This window comes from Chenopodium album, chromosome 6, assembly GCF_948465745.1.
Source record: "Chenopodium album chromosome 6, dcCheAlbu1.1, whole genome shotgun sequence".
NCBI classification, from domain to species: Eukaryota; Viridiplantae; Streptophyta; class Magnoliopsida; order Caryophyllales; family Amaranthaceae; genus Chenopodium; species Chenopodium album.
Window position 1 is genome coordinate 53569393 of NC_137839.1, and position 26365 is coordinate 53595757.

Here is a 26365-nt window from a genome sequence, read left to right on the forward strand (position 1 = left end):
CCTCACCTCACCTACGAAACCCCTCACCTCACCGCCGCAACAGTCGCCGGCCACCATCACCGCCGCCACCCCTGGCCTTCTCTTTCTCCCCTGGCATTCTCTTCTCCCCTGCCGTGGTGTTTCTCCCCTCAGCTCAACCCCCTCCACGCCGACCTCATCTGTTCGACGCCGCACCACCGCCCTGCTGAAGGTTGCCGCCGCACCACCGCACCACTGACCACTAGCTACAATCTCAATTTGAGTGTTTTAGGTATAATTTTTTTTTATTCTCAATAATTTCCCATTTATGAACTTATATTAATTTGTTTTGCATGTTGAAGAATTGTTAGGCAAATTAAAATTTAGGTTAGAATATAATTTTACTTCAATTTGTTTCAATAATTGGTTTTTTTTTTTTTTTTATTGGGAAATTGTGAAAATATTAGAAATTAGTAACTTTGTTACTCATTTAGTTGGATATTAGTATGTTTTAATGGTTAATTTAATTTGTTTTGATGTGTAATTTTGAATAAAGTAGAGAATATTAGCCTTGTTACTTAATTAGTTGAATTTTGGTTTGGTATAATGGTTAGAGATTAGTAACCATTTTAGTTTAGCAATTTTGAATAATTTAAATGAAAAAAATTAGAGATTAGTAACCTTTTTAGTTTAGCAATTTTGAATAAAAAAAATGAATTTTGAACAAATTAAAGTAGTGAATACATAGTTTAGCAATTGTTAGTTCGATGAATGATGTGTTTTAGCTTAGAAATAAATTAGTGAATTGACATGTTATGAGAAGTACATACATAATGTTTAACCTAATTTTTGTTTTTTTGTTTTTTTAATATATAGATTCATATGTGAATTGAAGCAAGAGTTTAATTAGATTGAGGGCTACATATTGAGCTTAAGTGGGTAGTTGCTATATTGGTATGACTACTAAACTTTACTTAGCTATATTTCTTTCTATTCATCCATTTAATAAAAGTTTATTCATGAAATTGCAACTTGTGTATTGTTTAATTGCAAATAAATACAACAATATATAGAATACTTGAATTGCATCATCATATGCCTAGATACCCGTTCAAGGCTTTCTCATTAGGAGAAAGTCTTGAATAGTCCCCGGTTGGGACTGTTCTTGAATGTGTACTCTCACTTAGGTGGTGAATGTATGTTTTCTTTTCGATTTTAAGGAACATCTTGGCTTACCATTTCCTCACTATGTTCTCTGGGTACATATGTGGGTAATTAATTATCTACATCGTTGTAGGGAATAGTTTCAAGCCTTTAAAATCCCACTAGCTTGAACCCCACTGTGATCATACACTAAAGGTACGGTGGCGTCCAAAAGGGAAGAAGATAGAGCAAAAGAGTCGCCAACAAATTTTTGAGGAACTTGTAAACCGTTCACGAGGTGAAGGTTACACCCCTTAACGATCCAAGAGATCGTCAACTCCATAAGGTCATGAACCAAATAAGGGTTCGGGGATGATGGTACAAATCCAACCTAAAAGAGATTGAACCTGCCCTAATAATAGGCCTCTACTTTATTCTGCTTGTATTCATGTGCGCTTTCTGATTAACATGCAATCAATAGGATTAACCCTAAACCTGTTTAATCTATGTTGGTTGAATTTAATGCACAAATAAACTATTATTGGCGATCACTTGAAATTATAATCACAATTAACCTAACAAGATTATTAATTATCTTATTAAGCGTGATTGCAAATACCAATTCCCTTTAACCTGCAATAAAAGGTGATCAAGCAATAACAATATAATAATAATATGCATATCAAGCAACATAATGAATAATCATCATCAATCATAATAATAATATCAATCATAATCATAATCATATTAAAGCATAGCAAGATCCTAGGCATGATACTAACAAGAATAAATATTAGGAAGAGAATAGGAAGCATTGCAGGAATCATATTTAATATTAAAGTTACCCTAGACATGATACTAGGAATATAATAATAACGATATAAACATGATATCTACATCATAATATCAATTAATCAATTAAAGTACTTACTTGGATGCCTCGTACCTCTTTCTAATAACAAAATACACACGTTAGTAACTTCAAGGAAAACAATAAACAAAGTAATTAAATTAAATAATTGAAAGAGAGATTTGGGACCAAACCCTCAGAAATTAAAACCTTTCACGTCTAGGGCGAAGGCAACTTCGAATATGGCTAGGTGTATCAAGATCTTGTGAATGCGGAATTTTGTGTTAAACAATAAAGTTTAGAAAGAAAGAATGAAAGATTAATGATTCATAAACTAATTTGTTGACGATTGAAGATTGTAGATAAATGAACAAAAACGAATTTAGAAAAACTTAAGAATAAAAAAGTGGTGTATGATAGATGTTCATCCGTCCTCTAAAACAGAGTTTATTAATACGGTATTTATAGAGAAAATCAGCCAAAAAAGATAATTTATCAAAACAGAATCTGAAGATCACATAAACAACTTGGCGCCAGCCCTGGCTCATTGGCGCTAGGACCAGTGGGTAGCGCCAGGCGCTAATGGCTGGCGTCTGGCGCCAATCCTGGTTCCAGGCGCCAAGGCCTGGGGTTGGACGCCAAACCGGCTTTTAACACGTTTTCGAAAATCTGATAATTTTACCGTACTGGAAGATAAAATAATATAATTTCAGTCGAAAATGCTATTTGATCTAATTAAAACTCTAAAGAATCCTAATTGAATTAAGAATGATAAATCATATTAGGCCCTCCCCTAGATCATTGGGCCGTACTTAAAACTCAAACCGGGCCCAGTTTAGTAAATTGGCCATAAATTCCTCAATATTCATCGGAATTGGGCTTATAATATATCGTTGGAAAGGTCTTTAAAAGCCCCATCCAACTACACCACTATTGGACCCATATCATGGACCAACCAAACTAGATTGGCTGTTTTCTTAAAATAAATTTTTCAAAAACAGGAAGAAGAGAAAAAGAAATAAAAACTTTCCGCAACACTAGACTTTTCCACACTTTCGTTTTATTCGATTATGATTCGACGTGAAAGGCACTCATCACTGGGTTTGGTTTTGGGGAGACACAAATGGGTGTCTACAATTGTGTACTTGGAGAACTAGGGGGAAATGCTATCGGATTTTCCTTAAAATTGGAAAGTTGACATACATTCACTAGTGAGAGTAGACATTCAAGGATGGGTTAGGTTGGAGTGATAAGGACCCTTTGGAAACATGCATTTTTTCACTATATGAATGGTATATTCACGTTTTGTACTTGAATTTGATTTACATAAAATATGTAACACTTACACATTATAATTATATGGTGCTATATATATGTTTAGAGACAATTTACTAAATGGAGAAGGATCGTGGTTGGATGTATGGTAGACGCGATACATTGGAATTTTGGAATGGGGTTCAAGAGTTTTGCGAGAGGGCTTTAGCTTATCAACGCACACTGGGAGGCAAAGGCCTTTATTGTCCTTGTGTTGATTGTAATTGTGTGAATGTGGTCGATAGTGTTGAAATCATTAGAGATCATGTATTATGTCGTGGGTTTAGGCAATTTTACCATGTGTGGATTTGGCACGGAGAAAGTGGAGAGTACAGTGGGGATCTTGATCGGAATGATGTGCGTGTTAGAAGCACTGAGATTCATGTGGACGAGGAATACGAGAATGATGAGTATATTGTTGATAATGGTGAGGATGGAGCCGATGAAGATCAGGCGGATGAGGTCGAGGATGAACAAGTGGATGAGATGTTGCAAGGTGTTGAAGGTGAAGTGTTTGAATTATTATCGGAGGCTTCCAAAAAGCCTTTGTATCCCGGGTGCAAAAAATACTCCAAACTATCGGCCGTGCTAACACTTTTCAACATTAAGTCGAAGCATGGGTGGACGGACATTAGTTTTACTTCTTTGTTGACCGCATTAAGTGATATGTTGCCTGATGGGAATGAAATTCCTAAGTCTTATTATTACGCAAAGAAGCTCATGTGTCCCTTTGGTTTGGAGTATAAGAAGATACATGCATGTCCTAATGACTGTATTTTGTATCGAAATGAGTATGAAAAACTGCAGGAGTGTCCACGATGCAAGCGGTCGCGGTACAAGCGCATGAGTTGCAATCCTGGCACGGAGGGACCTCCTGCTAAGGTGTTGTGGTATCTTCTCATTATTCCAAGGTTTAAGCGTCTGTTCTCAATACCAAAAGACGCTAAAAACTTGAGGTGGCATGCAGAGGGAAGAAAGAAAAACAGAATGCTGAAGCATCCAGCTGACTCTCCACAGTGGAAGAACATTGATTTGAAGTTTGAGGAATTTGGTAATGAAGTCAGAAATTTAAGGCTTGGGTTGTGCACGGACGGGATGAATCCATTTGGCACTCTTAGTACCCAACACAGCACATGACCGGTACTTTTAGTGATTTATAATTTGCCTCCTTGGCTGTGCATGAAACGTAAGTATGTAATGCTTTCATTGCTAATAACTGGTCCTAAGCAACCTGGAAACGACATAGATGTTTACCTTGCGCCGCTTATTGACGACTTGAGAAAGATGTGGGACGAAGGGGTTTCCGTTTTCGATGCTCATCAGAACGAGATGTTCACATTGCGTGCAGCCCTTATGTGGACCATGAATGACTTCCCTGCATATGGCAACTTGTGTGGGTACAAGGTCAAAGGGAAAAAAGCATGCCCCATATGTATTGATGACACATCAAGCGTATACCTGACTCATTCTCACAAAGATGTGTACCTACGGACTCGAAGGTTCCTTAGGCGTGATCACCCGTACCGTAGGCAGAAAAAGGCTTTCGATGGAACCGTGGAAGAGGATACTGCGCCTAGACCATTGACTGGTGCTGAGATTAGTGCTCGGGTGAAAGGGATACAAACGGTGTTTGGAAAATCAGAAAAAACTGTGGTCTCAGCTGCTCTGTTTAAGAAAGAATCAATCTTTTGGAAGCTGCCGTACTGGAGAGAACATGACGTTAGGCATTGTCTTGATGTGATGCACATAGAGAAGAATGTGTGTGATGCTCTTTTGGGGACGCTTATGAATATCCCAGGCAAAACAAAGGACGGAAAGGGTGCACGGTTAGATTTGAAAGAGATGGGGATTCGTCCAGAATTGTGGCCTCAAGAAAAGGTTAGAAGGGGAAGGAGCCGAGAATAGAAGATGAAAGTGTTTCGAAAAAAGGGAAGGAGAAGAGCAAGGGAAAGGGAAAGGCCAAAGATGCGTCAAAGAAGAAAGTTAAGGGTAAAGGGAAGGATGAAAAGAATTATTTACCCTCGACTTGCTATACATTGTCAAGGGTAGAGAAACGTATGTTTTGTGCATGTTTGTACGGCATTAAGGTTCCATCAGGGTACTCATCTAACATGAAAAGATTTGTAACCTTAAATGGAGAATTGAAGCTGACAAGTATGAAATCCCATGATTGTCACATTATGATGCAAGTATTCCTACCGATTGCAATCCGTGGTATTCTACCGAAACACGTGAGGGAAGCGATTACAAGCCTTTGTTCGTTTTTAAATACAATTTGTAGCAAAGTTCTTGATCCTTGTACACTAGATGCTTTGCAAGCAGATGTGGTTGTGACTTTGTGCAAATTTGAGATGTATTTCCCACCCTCATTTTTTGACATAATGGTTCATCTGGTTCTTCATTTGGTGCGTGAGATTAAGTTGTGCGGTCCAGTGTTCATGAGGTGGTGCTACCCTTTTGAAAGACACATGGGTACATTACAAGATAAAGTACGAAACCGAGCTCACCCTGAAGGAAGTATAATGCAAGGGACAGTGGGTGAGGAGATAGGTAACTTTGTGGCGGACTACATAGCCCTTGCTCAACCTATTGGTCTTCCTACTTCTCGACATGAAGGTAGACTTGATGGTCATGGCACAATTGGGTCGAAACGAATGTCACCAGACCGAGATCAGTTCTTACAAGCACACCTTTATGTGTTGCACCATGTTTCAGATGTGCACCCATATTTAGACGAGCACATGGCTTGTTTGCGTGCCGAATTTCCATCCAAAGGTGAAAGGGCACTTATGCAGTTGCATAATAAGAAATTTGTTGATTGTTTTCGTGAACGAGTAATGAGTTGATTGAATGATACTAATGTGACCGATACAGTACGGTGGCTTGCGTACGGTCCTAGGGATGATGTCCGTTCATTTGAGGGATATGACATCAATGGGTACACTTTTTGGACCGAGGCTCATGATTTGAAATCTTCCTCCACCCAAAACAGTGGTGTAACTCTTGTGGCATCGTCAAGGGAGTTTGCAAGTTCTAAGGATAAATCACCTGTCGATGCAGAGTTGTCATACTATGGTCGAATTCAAGAAATATGGGAGCTTGATTATTGTGACTTCACGGTTGCTCTTTTCAAGTGTAAGTGGGTTGATAATATCAGGCGTAACGTCAAACATGAGGACTTTACTCTTGTAGATCTTGGCCACTTGAATGATAGTGCGGAACCATTTATCCTTGCATCTCAAGCTAAGCAAGTGTTCTACGTAACTGACCCAATGGATTCAAAATGGTCTATAGTGCTAGCTGGCAAAAGAAGAATCCTAGGCATTGGAGATGTTGAGGATGAGGAAGAATATGATGCGTTTGATGATTCAGCACCTTTCACTGTTCCTAGACCTGTTGTACTAAATGACATAGACAACAAAGCATGTTATATGCGATCAGACCACAACGAAGGAATTTCAGAATGAGGTAGTTTGATTAAAAGTTAGTAATGGTTTCATTGCAAATATAGTTTAGTTATCATGTATATAGGAGCATAAATAGGCGAAAATGATATATTTGTAGTTTGAAATTGCCTAAGTGTACTCATTATCATGCATATACAAGGTTATAGGACCATAAGTAGGTGAAACTGGCATAAATAGCTTCTACTTAACCCAACTCCTTTGTTTTGTGTATGAACTAACATTTATTCATTCTAACAACCTATTTTCCATATGTAGATTGAAATTGGCATTTTGTACTCATTATCATGCATATACAAGGTTATAGGACCATAATAAGTAGGTGAAAATGGCTAAAATAGCTTCTACATAACCATAATAACTATCATGCATATACTTTACTATACACTAATATTGTTTTATGATTGCTTTGACAGGTGCTTATATCTCATGGCGGACGATCATGATCCTCCTTTGGTAGAGGACATTGACGATGATGAGTATGAGGACGAGTACGAGGATGACGACTCCGATGATAGTGATGCTTCTTATGATGTGAATAAGGAGGATGACTTGGGTGAGCCAGAGGATCAGGCTCAAGATGAGTACGAGCGTAGGCTTGACGATTTTGAAATGTCAGTTGAACGTGCACCGGCCATTGTAAATACAGCACGTGAGATTGTTGGTGAGAACCCGACTCCTGAAAGTCAAGGCCAAGGACAAGATGAAAACAACACAGGTGGTGGAGGGGGGGAAAAGGCACCGGCTGAAAGAAAAAGAAGGGGTCCGACGAGAAGCTTTAAGAAACCGGACGGTCCCATGGTCTTGGATTATGACAACAAAGGCCAACCCGGGCCCAAATGGCGTCGACAATATGCTAATCAAGTTGGCTTATGTTCGCGGAAAATCCCCATTACACTTGTAATGCGGCCAGAACCTCCGGGTTTGATTCAAGCATTTTTGGATGATACAAGGGTAAGTGTGTTTTTGGCACATTTAGACAATTTAAGATACCTTAACCTTATGATTGTTTTTAAATAGAAACTAATAATCGGTTTTAATTTGTGCTTGCAGAGGCAGTTTTCTATTCCTAATGATCCCGAGAAGAAAAGGGTGTTTGTCTCTTTATTAGGGGAAAGATTCAGAGGCTTTAAGACCAAGTTGACTAATCGGTGGATCCACAAGAAGAAGAAGGTGCAAACAAAGAAGAAGAATGCCAAAGAGGATGACCGTCTCCCGTGGAAAATATGGCCGACCGTGTCAAAAGATGATTAGGAAGAGTTCGTTAGAATGAAGAGTCAAAAGAAAAGCCATTGTAAGTTTGTGTAAATCTGATGTCAATTGAATAATAGCTTGACACTTTTTGTATTAATGAGACTAACATTTTTTGTTTTGTAGGAACTTCGAGAGCAAAATCAAGCGAATGTAGAAAAGAAGGAATACGTCCATCGTATGGGTCCTAAGACTTTTGCTGAAAAGAGACCTGAGTGGGCCGCTTCGGGTTTATACCCTAAAGCGCTTCTAGTGGCATCGAAGGAACCCTCTAGTTCCACGATCACTACATTGGTGAGTCGTGCCGGTGATTTCTTTTGTTCTCTCCATTCGTTTGATAAGAAAACCGGAAAATGGTTCATCAAGGGTCCAGAAGCCAAAAAACTGGCGGATAAGCTAGTAAGTTACCTATGAATTGTTGAAATTAAGTCACTTTTGCATCTAATCACTGTACAAACCATTAACTGTTTTACTGACCTCATTTTTCCTTATGCTATAGCTTGAGCACACTCAAGAGATGGTGGAGGGCAAATTTGAACCAAGTGTGGAGAATGACCCTTTCACCATGGCTTTGGGAAGGCCATACCATCCAGGACGAGTAGTAGGTTCGGGAGGGTCATTGATTGGATGGAATAAGGTGATGGGTCCTGAATACACAAAATCGGGTAGATCTCAAGCCAGTGTTAACTCACCGGGGGAGTTGGATGCCAAGGTGGCATCAATTAAGGGACAAGTACGCAACGAGTTAGTTGGTGAATTGAATGCTTGGGCGAAGCTGATGAACTTACCGACTTTGCCGTTCCTCACTCGTACCCCGGTCGACTCATGTTCTGAACCAAAAGGACAAGGAGAAGGTGATAGACACGGAGGAGATGAGATACGTGGTGAAGATGTGCCACCTGAGGTAAAATCAATTGGGTTATTAAAAGTTTTAAAATACCGAGTTAATTGAGATTTGAGGTGCAATGATTGATGTACTGTTGCAGGTTCCTACTCCTACACATGCGGACTCGAGGGAGCTTGAAAATCCAACACCGCATGAATTTCCAGAGTTACAGGTGATTTGTAACCCTCTACCTTAATGAATTTTGTTATATCTATGCTGTTGTAAAAGTCCTATTTAACTATCTTCTTTTTATATATATACTTGTGTAGGAAGACACCCGGTGTGCACTTCTAGCCCCGGGGCATGCAAATAGTACCGTGTTGAGTTTGGTGGCGTATGGTAGTGCCCAACCGACGACGGGTGCTACGGCGGGGCCACATCATTACTCGGTTGGGATCGATTCTGTGGTTGCGGGGTTCGAAGACATCCCACTACCCGTACCGATAGAGGAGGTTGAGATAACAGCGCTTTGGCAAGCTGTAGGTAGCTTCGTTGATTGGCCACGTGCATGGGTGAAGCTGATTAATAAGGAGGTAAATTATTTACTTACTTGCCTATTTTCTTCATTTCTCAACTTATAAACTCCTTGCATCTCAAAACAACTCATAATCACATATTTATAAGTGTTTGTCATTTGAAATTACATTAAAATCGCTAAGTTCTAAGGTTTTGGGTCCAATTCATCAAACTAAAGCCACTTTGAGCCGAAATGGCTACTCACTTGCCTATTTTCTTCATTTCTCAACTATTAAACTTATACATTCTCAAACCATATCATAATTACATATGTATAAGCGATTGTGACATGAAATTGCATAAAAGAAGCAAACTTCTAATGTTTTTGGCGCATTTCATCAAAATAAACCCAATTCGAGCCGAAATGGCTACTTACTTGCCTATTTTCTTCATTTCTCAACTTATAAACTCCTTGCATCTCAAAAAAACTCATAATCACATATTTAGAAGTGTTTGTCATTTGAAATTACATAAAAATCGCCAAGTTCAAATTTTATTTTTTTTTAAAATAAGCAACTTCCGACGCACCGAGACACCCGAGGGAGCCGCCCCCGCTGCCGGAACAGCAAAGGCAGCCTGCGCCGAGGCCACAGCAGCCCCGACAGGAGGCTGCAAAGGCTGTAGCAGCCACGGCAGGTGGCTGCCAGACTGCTGCAGCCTCGACAGCAGCCTGCCTGGGCTGCTGCAGCCTCGACAGGCGGCTGCCATGGCTGCTGCAGCCTCGGCAGGTGCTGCCTATGCTGTTACAGCCATGGCAGCGGCCTGTCGAGGCAGCAACAGCAGACTGGCAGCCACCTGCCGTGGCTACTACAGCCTTGGAAGCCACTTGTCGGGGCTGCTGTGGCCTCGGCACGGGCTGCCTTCGCTGTTCTGGCAGCGGGGGCGGCTCCCTCGGGTGTCCCGGTGCGGCTATCGTTGCATTTTTAAAAAAAAAAAAATTAAGCAATTTTCATCATTTCATCAAAATAAAGCCATTTTGAGCCGAAATGGCTACTTACTTGCCTATTTTCTTCATTTCTCAACTTATAAACTCCTTGCATCTCAAAACAACTCATAATCACATATTTATAAGTGTTTTTCATTTGAAATTACATAAAAATCGCCAAGTTCTAAGTTTTTGGGTCCAATTCATCAAAAGAAAGCCATTTTGAGCCGAAATGGCTACTCACTTGGCTATTTTCTTCATTTCTCAACTTATAAACTCCTTGCATCTCAAAACAACTCATAATCACATATTTATAAGTGTTTGTCATTTGAAATTACTTAAAATTCGCCAAGTTCTAAGTTTTTGGGTCCAATTCATCAAAATAAAGCCATTTTGAGCAGAAATGGCTACTCACTTGACTATTTTCTTCATTTCTCAACTTATAAACTCCTTCCATCTCAAAACAACTCATAATCACATATTTATAAGTGTTTGTCATTTGAAATTTCATAAAAATCGCCAAGTTCTAAGTTTTTGGGTCCAATTCATCAAAATAAAGCCATTTTGAGCCGAAATGGCTACTAAATTGGCTATTTTCTTCATTTCTCAACTTATAAACTCCTTGCATCTCAAAACAATTCATAATCACATATTTATAAGTGTTTGTCATTTGAAATTACATAAAAATCGCCAAGTTCTAAGTTTTTGGGTGCAATTCATCAAAGGAAAGCCATTTTGAGCCGAAATGGCTACTCACTTGGCTATTTTCTTCATTTCTCAACTTATAAACTCCTTGCATCTCAAAACAACTCATAATCACAGATTTATAAGTGTTTGTCATTTGAAATTACATACAAATCGCCAAGTTCAAATTTTTTTTTAAAATAAGCAACTTCCGCCGCACCGGGACACCCGAGGGAGCCGCCCCCGCTTCCGGAACAGCAAAGGCAGCCCGCGCCGAGGCCACAGCAGCCCAGACAGGTGGATGCCAAGGCTGTAGCAGCCACGGCAGGTGGCTGCCAGACTGCTGCAGCCTCGGCAGCAGCCTACCTGGGTTGCTGCAGCCTCGGCAGGTGCTGCCTGTGCTGCTACAGCCATGGCAGCCACCTGTCGAGGCAGCAGCAGCCCAGGCAGGCTGCTGCCAAGGCTGCAGCAGACTGGCAGCCACCTGCCGTGGCTGCTACAGCCTTGGCAGCCACCTGTCGGGACTGCTGTGGCCTCGGCACGGGCTGCCTTTGCTGTTCCGGCAGCGGGGGCGGCTCCCTCGGGTGTCCCGGTGCGGCTGCCGTTGCATTTTTAAAAAAAAAAAAACAAATTTAAGCAATTTTCATCATTTCATCAAAATAAAGCCATTTTGAGCCGAAATGGCTACTTACTTGCCTATTTTCTTCATTTCTCAACTTATAAACTCCTTTCATCTCAAAACAACTCATAATCACATATTTATAAGTGTTTGTCATTTGAAATTACATAAAAATCGCCAAGTTCTAAGTTTTTGGGTCCAATTCATCAAAAGAAAGCCATTTTGAGCCGAAATGGCTACTCACTTGGCTATTTTCTTCATTTCTCAACTTATAAACTCCTTGCATCTCAAAACAACTCATAATCACGTATTTATAAGTGTTTGTCATTTGAAATTACTTAAAATTCGCCAAGTTCTAAGTTTTTGGGTCCAATTCATCAAAATAAAGCCATTTTAAGCCGAAATGGCTACTCACTTTACTATTTTCTTCATATCTCAATTTATAAACTCCTTGCATCTCAAAACAACTCATAATCACATATTTATAAGTGTTTGTCATTTGAAATTTCATAAAATCGCCAAGTTCTAAGTTTTTGGGTCCAATTCATCAAAATAAAGCCATTTTGAGCCGAAATGGCTACTAAATTGGCTATTTTCTTCATTTCTCAACTTATAAACTCCTTGCATCTCAAAACATAATCATATATTTATAAGTGTTTGTCATTTGAAAGTACATAAAAATCGCCAAGTTCTAAGTTTTTGGGTCCAATTCATCAAAGGAAAGCCATTTTGAGCAAGAATGGCTACTCACTTGGCTATTTTCTTCATTTCTCAACTTATAAACTCCTTGCATCTCAAAACAACTCATAATCACAGATTTATAAGTGTTTGTCATTTGAAATTACATACAAATCGCCAAGTTCAAAATTTTTTTTTTAAAATAAGCAACTTTCGCCGCACCGGGACACCCGAGGGAGCCGCCCCCGCTGCCGGAACAGCAAAGGCAGCCCGCGCCGAGGCCACATCATCCCAGACAGGTGGCTGCCAAGGCTGTAGCAGCCACGGCAGGTGGCTTCCAGACTGCTGCAGCCTCGGCAGCAGCCTGCCTGGGTTGCTGCAGCCTCGACAGGTGGCTGCGATGGCTGCTGCAGCCTCGGCAGGTGCTGCCTGTGCTGCTACATCCATGGCAGCCACCCGTCGAGGCAGCAGCAGCCCAGGCAGGCAGCTGCCAAGGCTGCAGCAGACTGGCAGCCACCTGCCGTGGCTGCTACAGCCTTGGCAGCCACCTGTCGGGACTGCTGTGGCCTCGGCACGGGCTGCCTTCGCTGTTCCGGCAGCGGGGGCGGCTCCCTCGGGTTTCCCGGTGCGGCTGCCGTTGCATTTTTAAAATAAAAAAAACAAATTTAAGCAATTTTCATCATTTCATCAAAATAAAGCCATTTTGAGCCGAAATGGCTACTTACTTGCCTATTTTCTTCATTTCTCAACTTATAAACTCCTTGCATCTCAAAAAAACTCATAATCACATATTTATAAGTGTTTGTCATTTGAAATTACATAAAAATTGCCAAGTTCTAAGTTTTTGGGTCCAATTCATCAAAAGAAAGCCATTTTGAGCCGAAATGGCTACTCACTTGGCTATTTTCTTCATTTCTCAACTTATAAACTCCTTGCATCTCAAAACAACTCATAATCACGTATTTATAAGTGTTTGTCATTTAAAATTACTTAAAATTCGCCAAGTTCTAAGTTTTTGGGTCCAATTCATCAAAATAAAGCCATTTTGAGCAGAAATGGCTACTCACTTGACTATTTTCTTCATATCTCAATTTATAAACTCCTTGCATCTCAAAACAACTCATAATCACATATTTATAAGTGTTTGTCATTTGAAATTTCATAAAAATCGCCAAGTTCTAAGTTTTTGGGTCCAATTCATCAAAATAAAGCCATTTTGAGCCGAAATGGCTACTAAATTGGCTATTTTATTCATTTCTCAACTTATAAACTCCTTGCATCTCAAAACAATTCATAATCACATATTTATAAGTGTTTGTCATTTGAAATTACATAAAAATCGCCAAGTTCTAAGTTTTTGGGTCCAATTCATCAAAGGAAAGCCATTTTGAGCCGAAATGGCTACTCACTTGGCTATTTTCTTCATTTCTCAACTTATAAACTCCTTGCATCTCAAAACAACTCATAATCACAGATTTATAAGTGTTTGTCATTTGAAATTACATACAAATCGCCAAGTTCAAATTTTTTTTTTTAAAATAAGCAACTTCCGCCGCACCGGGACACCCGAGGGAGCCGCCCCCGCTGCCGGAACAGCAAAGGAAGCCCGCGCGGAGGCCACAGCATCCCATACAGGTGGCTGCCAAGGCTGTAGCAGCCACGGCAGGTGGCTGCCAGACTGCTGCAGCCTCGGCAGCAGCCTGCCTGGGTTGCTGCAGCCTCGACAGGTGGCTGCGATGGATGCTGCAGCCTCGGCAGGTGCTGCCTGTGCTGCTACAGCCATGGCAGCCACCTGTCGAGGTAGCAGCAGCCTAGGCAGGCTGCTGCCAAGGCTGCAGCAGACTGGCAGCCACCTGCCGTGGCTGCTACAGCCTTGGCAGCCACCTGTCGGGACTGCTGTGGCCTCGGCACGGGCTGCCTTCGCTGTTCCGGCAGCGGGGGCGGCTCCCTCGGGTTTCCCGGTGCGGCTGCTGTTGCATTTTTAAAATAAAAAAAACAAATTTAAGCAATTTTCATCATTTCATCAAAATAAAGCCATTTTGAGCCGAAATGGCTACTTACTTGCCTATTTTCTTCATTTCTCAACTTATAAACTCCTTGCATCTCAAAAAAACTCATAATCACACATTTATAAGTGTTTGTCATTTGAAATTACATAAAAATCGCCAAGTTCTAAGTTTTTGGGTCCAATTCATCAAAAGAAAGCCATTTTGAGCCGAAATGGCTACTCACTTGGCTATTTTCTTCATTTCTCAACTTATAAACTCCTTGCATCTCAAAACAACTCATAATCACGTATTTATAAGTGTTTGTCATTTGAAATTACTTAAAATTCGCCAAGTTCTAAGTTTTTGGGTCCAATTCATCAAAATAAAGCCATTTTGAGCAGAAATGGCTACTCACTTGACTATTTTCTTCATATCTCAATTTATAAACTCCTTGTATCTCAAAACAACTCATAATCACATATTTATAAGTGTTTGTCATTTGTAATTTCATAAAAATCGCCAAGTTCTAAGTTTTTGGGTCCAATTCATCAAAATAAAGCCATTTTGAGCCGAAATGGCTACTAAATTGGCTATTTTCTTCATTTCTCAACTTATAAACTCCTTGCATCTCAAAACAATTCATAATCACATATTTATAAGTGTTTGTCATTTGAAATTACATAAAAATCGCCAAGTTCTAAGTTTTTGGGTCCAATTCATCAAAGGAAAGCCATTTTGAGCCGAAATGGCTACTCACTTGGCTATTTTCTTCATTTCTCAACTTATAAACTCCTTGCATCTCAAAACAACTCATAATCACAGATTTATAAGTGTTTGTCATTTGAAATTACATAAAATTCGCCAAGTTCTATCTTTTTGGGTCTAACTCATCAAAATAAAGCCATTTTGAGCCGAAATGTCTACTCACTTGGCTATTTTCTTCATTTCTCAACTACTAAACTTATACATTCTCCAACCATATCATAATTACATATTTATAAGTGATTGTGAGTTGAAACTTATTATTTCTCAAACTATTTCAGATTTCCAATGGAAGCAAAACTTCAAAGAGAAAGAGGGTGGAGATGCCTAAAAGAATTGATCAACCTAAGAAGAAGTTAAGTGAACAACAGTCCAAGAGTGAACAAGCGTCGAAGTTGCACTCTTCGAAAGGTTCACCCATGCCACATACTCCACTTGTTGAAGACATTGTTCTTCAATCGCTCTCTACTGACATGACCTTTCTTCACAACCGTGCTTGTCATTTGGTCGATCCCATGGAAGTTGCACTTCCTAAGGCAATGTTCCACTATGATGAGGATGCAATTGCATGGATCAGCAAAGAAGATGTGAAGGAATTTCTACATGGTGCAAAGCTTAACATTTCTCTCATTCAAACATTCATGAGGTACTTCAATGCCCACATAATCTATACTTTTTTCAATTTATTCAAATTGATGGTGATTATCCTACATCTGATAAATTATTGAATGTTCATGCACGCAGAGCACTACAGGAGCACTTAACTGACACTGATTCTCCTTGTAAAGTTGGGTGGTTATGCCCCGAGAAGTTATCCACTACTAAAATCATAGGCAACCCCCATGACGTGTTGTACTATGTTGAACAGAGTATAAGGGAATCAGCGCGTGCGGGAGACAAGTTCATATTCGCCCCATGTTATAGAGAGTAAGTCTAACCATGTCAAATTCAATCGATTTGGCCTCATTATATGTTGACTCCTAAATATTAATTACCTTGTCTATTGTGAACTTATGTAGGGAGCATTGGAGCCTCATGGTGATTTGTAATTCCACCAACACAATTTATCACCTTGATTCAGCTCGATCATCGGAGAAGTGGCTCGTGAAGTCTATATTGCAAAAGTAAATATATATAGCAACCTATAGTGATGATTATTGCTAATAATAACTAATTTAGTAATCATACGACTAATCAAATTTGAATGTACTTTTTTATACTACAGTGTTATGAAAAAGCTACATTGTCGTGCTCCAAAGGGTCCAACATGGAAGACACCGTTGGTAATTTACATGATATTGTGATTATCTTGAAAATCTATGGTAGTAAATATTTGCTCATTTCCTTTGCATGTTTCACTGATGTGATTTTTTTGTCATATGCTAGTGCGCACAACAAGAGAATGGACTTGATTGTGCTTTGTATGTGATGAGATTCATGCTTGACATTGTGACTCATTGTACGGACACTCAACAGCTTGATGAGGTAAGTCCTAAAACTTCTTGAAATGCTATATTGATGTGATTTCTAGCCTTAGACACCTAATATTATCCAAAAATGGCATGTTATGAGAAATAAAAAGGCTATTTCACAAGAAAGGTAGAAAATGGGCTGAATGGAAGTCATATGGGCCATATTAGGGCCATTTTGTGTTAATATGCTCTTTTGATGTGATTTCTTTCCTTGTACACCTATAACTAGATAATATTGACATGTTATGAGATAAATAAAGTTCATTTAATAAGAAATGTAGGAAATGGGCAAAGTAAGGTCATATAGGCCATATTCGGGCCATTTTGGGTAAAAAGCGTCATAAACCTTAACAAAATGCTCTCCTATACAATTTTAGGGCTTACACACATACAACTACCCAACATTGACATGTTATGAGAAAGAAATAGTTCATTTGATAAGTAATGTAGAAAATGGGCTACATAGAAGTCATATAAGCCCTATTTGGGCCATGTTGAGTAAAATACGTTGTTAAACTTCTTGAAATGCTATATTGATGTGATTTCTAGCCTTAGACACCTAATATTATCCAACAATGACATGTTATGAGAAACAAAAAGGCTATTTCACAAGAAAGGTAGAAAATGGGCTGAATAGAAGTCATATGGGGCCATATTAGGGCCATTTTGTGTTAATATGCTCTTTTGATGTGATTTCTTTCCTTATACACCTATAACTAGATAATATTGACATGTTATGAGATAAATAACTGTTATGAGAAATATACACCATATTAGGGCAAAGTAAGGTCATATAGGCCATATTCGGGCCATTTTGGGTAAAAAGCGTCATAAACCTTAACAAAATGCTCTCCTATACAATTTTAGGGCTTACACACATACAACTATCCAATATTGACATGTTATGAGAAAGAAATAATTGTTCATTTGATAAGTAATGTAGTAAATGGGCTATATAGAAGTCATATAGGTAATATTTGATAAAATACATATTGTTTGCCTAATTAATTATTTTTAAAATAATGTTTTTGTATTTCAAGTTTTGCAAGGTCCAAAAGGATGGTCCGTTGACAATCAAGGAGCTTAATGAAGTTCGTGACATGTTGGCGTCTTTTATCACCTTCAACATGTAAATGGCATTGTAATTGTATATTATTTATGTTAAGTTTTGAACAATATAACTTATTATTCATTATATATGTGTACTTACTATTATTTGTATATGTAAGCAACTTTTTTTTTTTTGTATTGCGTTTGGGAATATTTATATCTATATATATAATTGAATTCTTGTTTCTAATATTATTTTTGTATATAATAATTAATAATATTATTATTATTAGTGTAGACACCTAAAAATGTCTCCCCAAAACCAAACCCGATGATAAATAATCTTTCACCGCCACTGTTGGTCGGGTTTAGTATTTAATCCCGAGAGTGCTTAAAAAATTGTATTTTATTAAATTCTTATTTTTGAAAGGTTCATGGATTAGTCTTGGTGTTTGGTAAAAGCATAGTTTTAATTTTAGCCCAAGTTTGTTAATTAATTTTAAGCCCAAACCTTTTTATTTTATTATTTATTATTTATTTTTGGCCCAAACGTTTTATTTTATTTTATTAGTCCAAAAAATAAAAAAGGCCCGAAATTATCAATCATCACTTAAAAAGCCGAAAGAAATTAGGGTTAAAAATGAATTTAGACGGAAAAATGGACTGGAACTGACCGTGTCACGGTACAGCTTGACCGTGTCACGGGAACTGTTCCCGTCTGACGGTGGGACTTCCCGTGACACGGGAGGTCTGCCGTGACACGGAGAGTTTCGTGTCCTTTCCGCGTAAACCCTTAATGCGTTTTCCGTTCCGTTTTCTGAAAATTTCCCGCGTCACTCCAAAACTGACCGTGTCACGGGAACTTGTACCGCCTGACGGTACAGTCTGACCGTGTCACGGTACAGTCTGACCGTGTCACGGGATACTTTTTTAGGGTTTTTATCATTTTAGGGTTCCGTGTGTTCCCTCAGCACATTTCCCTATAAATACCCCCTCATTTCTGATATACGGGGCAACGAGAATTCTATTATTCTTATTTTTCTCTCTTCTATGCTCTTAACCTAAGCACTAGCCTACCCTTTTCACTTCAAAATTCCTTCTTCAAGCACTCAAAGGAGTCCATATTTCACTCGAGGTTCTGTCCTTAAACCAAGGTGTGAAAGGTAGAATCGTTTGAGGGTTTGGCCCCAAAATCAACCTTACTTTATTTAATTTAATTTAATTATTGTTTTGTTATTTCCTTGAAGTTACTAACTCGTTTATTATTTTGTAGTTGCAAACAAACAGATTCAAAGTAAGGATCATGCTCTTTTTACTATTGTTATTTTTCTAACGATCTTTATGTTGTTAGAATTATGATTAAATTGGTTTTTATATTAATATTGATTCTATTATTTATTTTGATCACCATATTGCATGTTTAAGGGGAATATGTAATTGAAAATCACGACTAATAAGATAATTTGGACAACCGGTTTAGGTTCCTTTTTAATCTTGTTGTTTAATCAAGTGATCACCAAATATTTAGAATTATGTGTGCATTAATCTTGAACCAATTTAGTTAAATAATAGTTTGGAGCGAATTGAATATTTTGTTTGTATGCCTTTGAGATCACAGGAATGCTTTTCAATATAAGAATCGAGTAGAGGCCAATACGGGCGAATGTGACTCCATGACTCACTTCGTACCATCATCCCCGATCCTCCTTTCGTGGTTCCGAACCATATGGATTTAATAATCTCATGGATTATGAATGGGGTGTAACCTTCACGGGTCAATCGTTGTTGCCAATCGTTGTCCCTTATCGTGGTTGCCTTTTTATGATCCGTGAACGGTTTACAAGTTCCTAAAAAACTTGTTGGCGGCTCCCTACTTTATTTGTCCCTAATCGTAATGTCAATTCCTACTTCCTATGAGTGCCAAGCATATTCACAACATGCTTTTAACGTAGGCGCACTTCGAGCGACGCCTACAATTTGGCGACTCCACAAGGGAGGATTCTTAATTATTTATCGATTTGAGTGATCGGTATTTAATTAAGATGAGTGGATGAGACTTGAAAGATTCTTGAAAAAATATTCCTGTGATTAATTTGGCATTTTTGCATCTGCATAGACGTTTTAACGTCGCATTCAGGTCTGTCTCGTAGGAAAAATTGGATAACATGGTTGCGCGCGAAGGAAAACAGGGCACCAGTCAGATTTTCTGACTGCCGTGTCACGGTAGAGTCTACCGTGTCACGGTACAGTGTACCGTCTGACGGTACACTGTACCGTGACACGGGAATTTCTGCCGTGTCACGGCAGTCCTAAAATCAGTCCGGTGACTTATTTTCTTTTCCCAAAGTCGACTTCCTTCGATTTTTCTGAAAAAACGTATGTGTTCTACATGCGTCTTAGCCCCGGGAATTTAAGCTCTATCAACCCAAAAACGCTCATGGCAATAAGGGTTCATTCGAGTCATTAAATTCACCCAAACCATGGAGTCGAGTTCGATTTCATCACGAACTCGCGGAGCCGCCCGTTGGCATACACCCTCAAGGGAGGCTGCCTTGCTAACGCGTCCAAACTCTTAACCATGGTACCCTTTTGACACCCAAAGCTTGACCGATAGTTGAACATAGATCTTGACTTTAGGTTGCGAACTTTTTGCATCATCGTGCCTAAATGCTATGTGTTTGTTCGGTGCTAACCCTAATGTGTTTGCTCTTTTTGTTTGACCCATGACCGAGGGTTTTTATTCTCACATAGTAATTAGTACGGACTTAAAATCAATTAAAATCTGAAAAAAAAAAAAAAAAATCACAAAACTGACCTGGAACTGCGCACCGTGTCACGGCATTTTCTGCCGTGTCACGGTGAACAGTGTCGTGACACGGTAAAGGCTACCGTCTGACGGTAAGCCTTAACCATGTCACGCCAGTCTGTACCGTGACACGGTGCCCAGGAAAATGTCCCGTCAGTCTTTTTTCTCGAATTTTGTGTCCAGTATTGAGTCGTGTCTAGCTATACGGTCAAAACACGCGTCTATAACCTCACCTAATCACTCACATATTATGTCCACACACTTTTTTTTTAGTCATGCACCACTTTTGACCGTATTTTAGGGAAGTTTCATTTTTTGTGTCGTTTTTTTTTTTTTGGAGTAAGTCGGATGGTATCCTTCCATGTTTTCTTTTTTTTTTAATAAGTAGAGTTCAATAAAAAAAAAAAATTTCTAATCCGGATAGGTTAAGGTCAAGTTTGGTCATTAAAGGTGTGTTTGTTTCGGTGTCACAGCGCTTGGGCAAGAAGCAAGGGTAGATTGTTACGGTTCGAGTCCATACCTCAACAACCTCTTGTACCAAAGAGGCGTACAAGGAAACCACCTCAGTCATCTCCACAAGATCCGTCTCCAGTCTACTTTCAACCAATGGCCACTAAGGAAGACATCGAGAACCTCAACAGGACAATCGAAAGGTTGTCTGACATGATGCAGACACTCACTACTAGAGTCAGCACTGTAGAGCAAGACAAGCAAAACAGTGTCACTGCTGCTGCGATGGACAAGATCAAAGAACAGATGAGTAAGATTTCAGAAGAGTTCACTTATGTGGAACAACCTGTCACTTCCTCGTCCATAAGAGAGAAGCTTCCTGAAAATTTTTCCACTGCTGATATTCCCAAGTTCAAGCCTACTGATAACCCGCTGTTCCATTTGAAGGCTTTTTCTGCAACTATGGCTCTTAAGGGAGTAGATATGACACTCTTCCCTACGGTGTTTCCTCTTTCCTTAGAGCATGCTTGTCAACAGTGGTTCTATTCTCTGGAATCCAAGCATGTCGCGACCTGGGAAGATGTTGCTGAAAGCTTTATGAACCGGTACAAGTGTAACATCCAGGCCAAGACTTCTGAACGTGAACTCTCCATTCTCAAACAGAAAGAGAATGAAGGCTTCACCACTTACCTAAGCAGGTGGAGAGAAACAGCTGCACTCTTGGTAGATCCTCCCAAGGAGAAGGAAATGGTTCGCTTGTTCATTACCAATCTGACACATAAATACAAGCAACACTTGAAGTTTCTGCCTTTAAGTACCTTTGAAGCTGTATACGATATTGGAATCAATATAGAAGATGAACTGATGAAGTCTGTTGGTAGTAACAATAACAACAGCACTTGGAAAAACAAGAGGAACGACACTCCTTCTTCTTCGTCTTCTAAGCCCAATAATGCTACCAACAATATCAACATCAATGATGTGCTGGCCCTTAATGCCTCTACTCAAAGATTCCAAAGGCAAAGGAGGATTTATACGCCTTTGGGAATGACTTATGATGCGGCTTATGACCGTCTACATGGTCAGGGACTGATTATGCCAATTGGACCATTTCCAGAACCTCGACCTGAGAATAGGACCGCCAACTATGACCCCAATGCTTATTGCAAGTATCATCAAGGCAAGGGTCATAACACTGAGAAGTGTTGGAGGCTGAAAGACGCAATCCAAGACCTGATAGATGCTAACCAACTTCCTGTCCCTCCAGGGGGCAAGAAGCCTAACATTCAAACAGGTCCTCTTTCTGATGCTTTGGCTATCATGGGAGATGAAGTCTCCTTTGATCCGTCAATACTCATTCAACCTGTGAATGAACCTCTGCCGGAAGTTGTATTTATCTCAAGCACTGAAGAAGTGAATGGGATTTGGGATAGTGATGATGAAGATGTCTATCTCAAAGACATAACCTGTTCATCTCTCGGCACCAGTAAAGATGTTTGGGGGGACCTTGAGGTCAAAGTTCTCACTAGAAGTGGACGGTTGCAACAACCTAACCCACCTCCACCTCCACCACAATCAAATCCGATAGTTGATCCCATCGACCCTGTGAATAGCGATGTGGTCAAACAGCTACAAAAGACCAAGGTAGAGATGAATGTATGGAAGCTTTTGGCCACTTCCCACGAGCATCGAAAGGCTGTAATGAATGCTCTGGTGAAGATAGGAGTTGATGACGACATGACTCCTCAAGGATTGGTCAACTTTCTCACTACTTAGCTGCCGAGTACCAGCAATCTGATCTCCTTTTCTGATAAGGATCTACCCCCGGAAGGGGACCAACATAATAAGGCCTTACACCTCACTGTAGTGTGTAGGCAGATGAATGTTCCTATGAGCCTGGTTGATAATGGCTCTGCAATCAATGTGTGCCCACTCTGTACTGCAAGGAAGTTGGGTATAAAGAACGAAGAGTTGACTCCCTCCACTCAAGGGATTCGAGCTTACGATAATACTCGTCGTCAAGCCGTGGGTACTATCGTACTGAATATAACTACCGGGGCTATTGAACGTCGCACCAAGTTTCAGGTGGTGAACATTAAGGCTTCTTTCAACCTGTTATTAGGACGCCCTTGGCTTCATGAGCTAAAGGCGATTCCGTCGTCGCTTCACCAGAAAGTGAAAGCCATAGTGGGAGGGATTCCGATTACTATCGATGCTTCTCCTATGCGCATTCAAGTTATTGCACCCCTATCGTCCATGTTGAACATGACGAGGAGGATGAAGATCTGTGGGGGTTTTCTTTAGATGATGTTCTTGCGATCGAAGAAGAAGAAAAGTGTCATCTCGACTTCGATCCTTATTCAAACACTAGTATCAACGCCATTCTGAAGAAGCAAGGTCACTTTCCTGGAATGACCCTTGGGCTCAAGAAGAAAATGGCTAAATCTTGGGGCCATCCTGGTACAGTCAAGAATGACACTTTCGGCTTAGGATTCGAGCCGACAAAGGAAGACCTGAAACGGGCCGCGTTGAAATTGAAGGCTCGCAACAATGCTCGAATCACAAAGACAGAAATGGCCATGGATCCATATCTGTTCACTCTCAACGGCCAAAGAAGGGGAAGACTTCCCATGCTATGAATTCCCCGAACCATTTGTCCATGATGGGATTCGTGAACCGGGATTCGAGGTGTTCCTCGATTGCGACTTCATTGACGAAGAGCTCTCCACAGTCGAGAAGTCAGCTAGCCTGAACTCTGATGATCTGGGAATTAACCTTCTTTTCGGAACAGAGAAGAATGAATCCAAGCTGATCTACAATGATAACTCTGAGCTCGTTCAAGCGATCATAGAAAACAAGGAATTTGATCCCTCCGAGTTAATCGTCCAAGCTGACAACATTTCAAGGGGATGGCGCAAGACATTGAGGATCACTACGCCGAGTGGAGAGAAGTTGGAAATAACCGCTGGCGAGGGTCCTATGTTTGATGAGTCTGAATCGTCTGGGTCCGAGTCAGAGTCTGAGTCTAAGTCTGTAGATGAGTCCTTAGAGTCTGAGGCCGACTCTCTTTCTGCTATAGAGTTCAACCCTGAGTCTCTTGTTGAGCCCTATCCTTCTAGTCCTAATAATTCTGGTGAGGTCGCAGCTGACCTTGCCTCTCTTGATGTATTAGCCAGTGATTTCAATAAAATGAGTACCTTTGCTTACGATGTGTGCCATCCCCCTAGCCCTGATCAATATTGCTTTGCTAATGATAAAAATGACAAAGAAATAATAAAAGCAATGGAAGAACACGAAAATAAAACAGCAGTTATTGAAGATACAGAAACAGTTAACATTTCCAATGATACGACTGTTAAAGAAGTAAAAATAGGATTAACACTAAGTCAAGATGAACGCAAAGAGCTAATTAACTTGCTTAGTGAATTTGTTGATGTATTTGCTTGGTCATACCAAGACATGCCAGGAATTGACAGGGATATAGCTCAGCATACGATACCACTCATTCCAGGTATGAAGCCTGTCAAACAAAAGCTGCGCCGAATGAAACCAGATGTGGCTCTCAAAATCAAGGAAGAAATCAGGAAGCAATTGGCCGCAGGTTTCATCAAAGTATCCAAGTATCCGGAATGGATAGCAAATGTGGTTCCAGTTCCAAAGAAGGATGGAAGGGTCAGAATGTGTGTTGATTACAGGGATCTCAATAAAGCAAGCCCAAAAGATGGGTTCCCTCTACCTCACATTGACATTCTGGTCGATAATACAGCAAATCATGCACTCCTGTCATTCATGGATGGTTACGCCGGATATAATCAGGTATTGATGGCCGAAGAAGACATGGAGAAAACCACATTCATCACACAATGGGGTACATATTGCTATACGGTAATGCCATTCGGGTTGAAGAACGCGGGTGCCACCTACCAAAGAGCAGCTACAGCACTTTTACATGACATGATGCACAAAGAAGTGGAGGTCTATGTCGATGATATGATTGTCAAGTCTAAGGATCGTCCAGGCCATATCGTCGCACTTCACAAGTTTTTTGAAAGACTCCGTAAGTACAACATGAGATTAAATCCAGCAAAATGTGCATTCGGAGTCACGTCAGGCAAATTACTTGGATATGTGATCAGTTCTCGAGGAATTGAAATAGATCCTTCAAAAGTAAAAGCAATCATGGCCATGCCACCACCCAAAAACGAGAAGGAGATTCGAGGCTTCATTGGAAGGTTACAGTACATAAGCAGGTTCATATCAAAGCTCACAGCGATATGTGAACCTACATTCAAGAAGCTCAAGAAGAATGTCCCAGTCACATGGGATGATGACTGCCAAAAGGCTTTCGACAAAATCAAAGAGTATTTGGCAAACCCACCCGTGCTAGCACCAGCAATACCTGACTTTCCTCTTCGACTCTACCTTACGGTCACAAGGGAAACGATGGGGGCAATGCTAGCACAAGAGATCGAAAGCAAGGAGAATGCAATTTATTACCTGAGCAAGAAACTCCAAGGATATGAGACGCGATACACGCCTCTCGAGAAGTTGTGTCTCGCACTTGTATGGGCCGCACAGAAACTAAGACATTACATGCTCACTCATACGGTGCATGTCGTGTCTAAGATGGATCCTCTCAAATACCTGTTCGAGAAAGCAACGCTCAACGGCAGATTATCAAGGTGGATAGTCAATCTGGCTCAATTTGACTTGAGATTTGTGCCACAAAAAGCCATCAAAGGTTCTGCAGTTTCTGATTTCTTAGCATACTTCCCGTTAGAAGAAGTTGAAAAAGAAGAAGATGAGTACGATTTCCCTGACGAAGATTTACTCATGACTGAAGACGATAGTTGGACGCTTTATTTCGATGGAGCTTCAAACCAAAAAGGATGTGGTGTGGGAGTCTTGCTCGTATCGCCCAATGAAGAACACATCCCAATTTCCATGAAGCTCGACTTTGATGTCACCAACAATGCCGCAGAATATGAAGCATGCATTTTGGGATTAGAAACAACTGTCGCCTTGGGGATCAAGAAACTCATAATCTACGGTGACTCTTCACTAATCATTAACCAAATCTCTAAGAGATGGAAAGTGAGGAGTGAAAGTCTCGCTACGTATCAAGCTCATCTAGAAACTCTCACGGAGCAACTAGATGAAGTGGAATATACGTATCTGCCAAGAGAACAAAACCAGTTCGCTGACGCACTAGCTAAGTTAGCATCAATGGTGCGAATTCCAGCTGACACGATCAGAATGCCACTGACCATAGAGAGAAGATATGAACCAGCTTATGTTCATACACTTGATGATGAACAAGAATCACAGGAAGAAGATGAAGAACCATGGTATACAGACATCCTTAATTATGTGACAAGAGCAGAGTATCCTCCTAATACTGATAAAAGGGCATGCCGTGCTTTGAGGCTCCTGGCCTCACAGTATGTGCTCATCAGGGGAGAACTCCACAAAAGAAACGCAACGGGAAGGAATCTCTTATGTATAACCAAGAAAGAAGCACATAAAACCATGGAAAACCTTCATGCCGG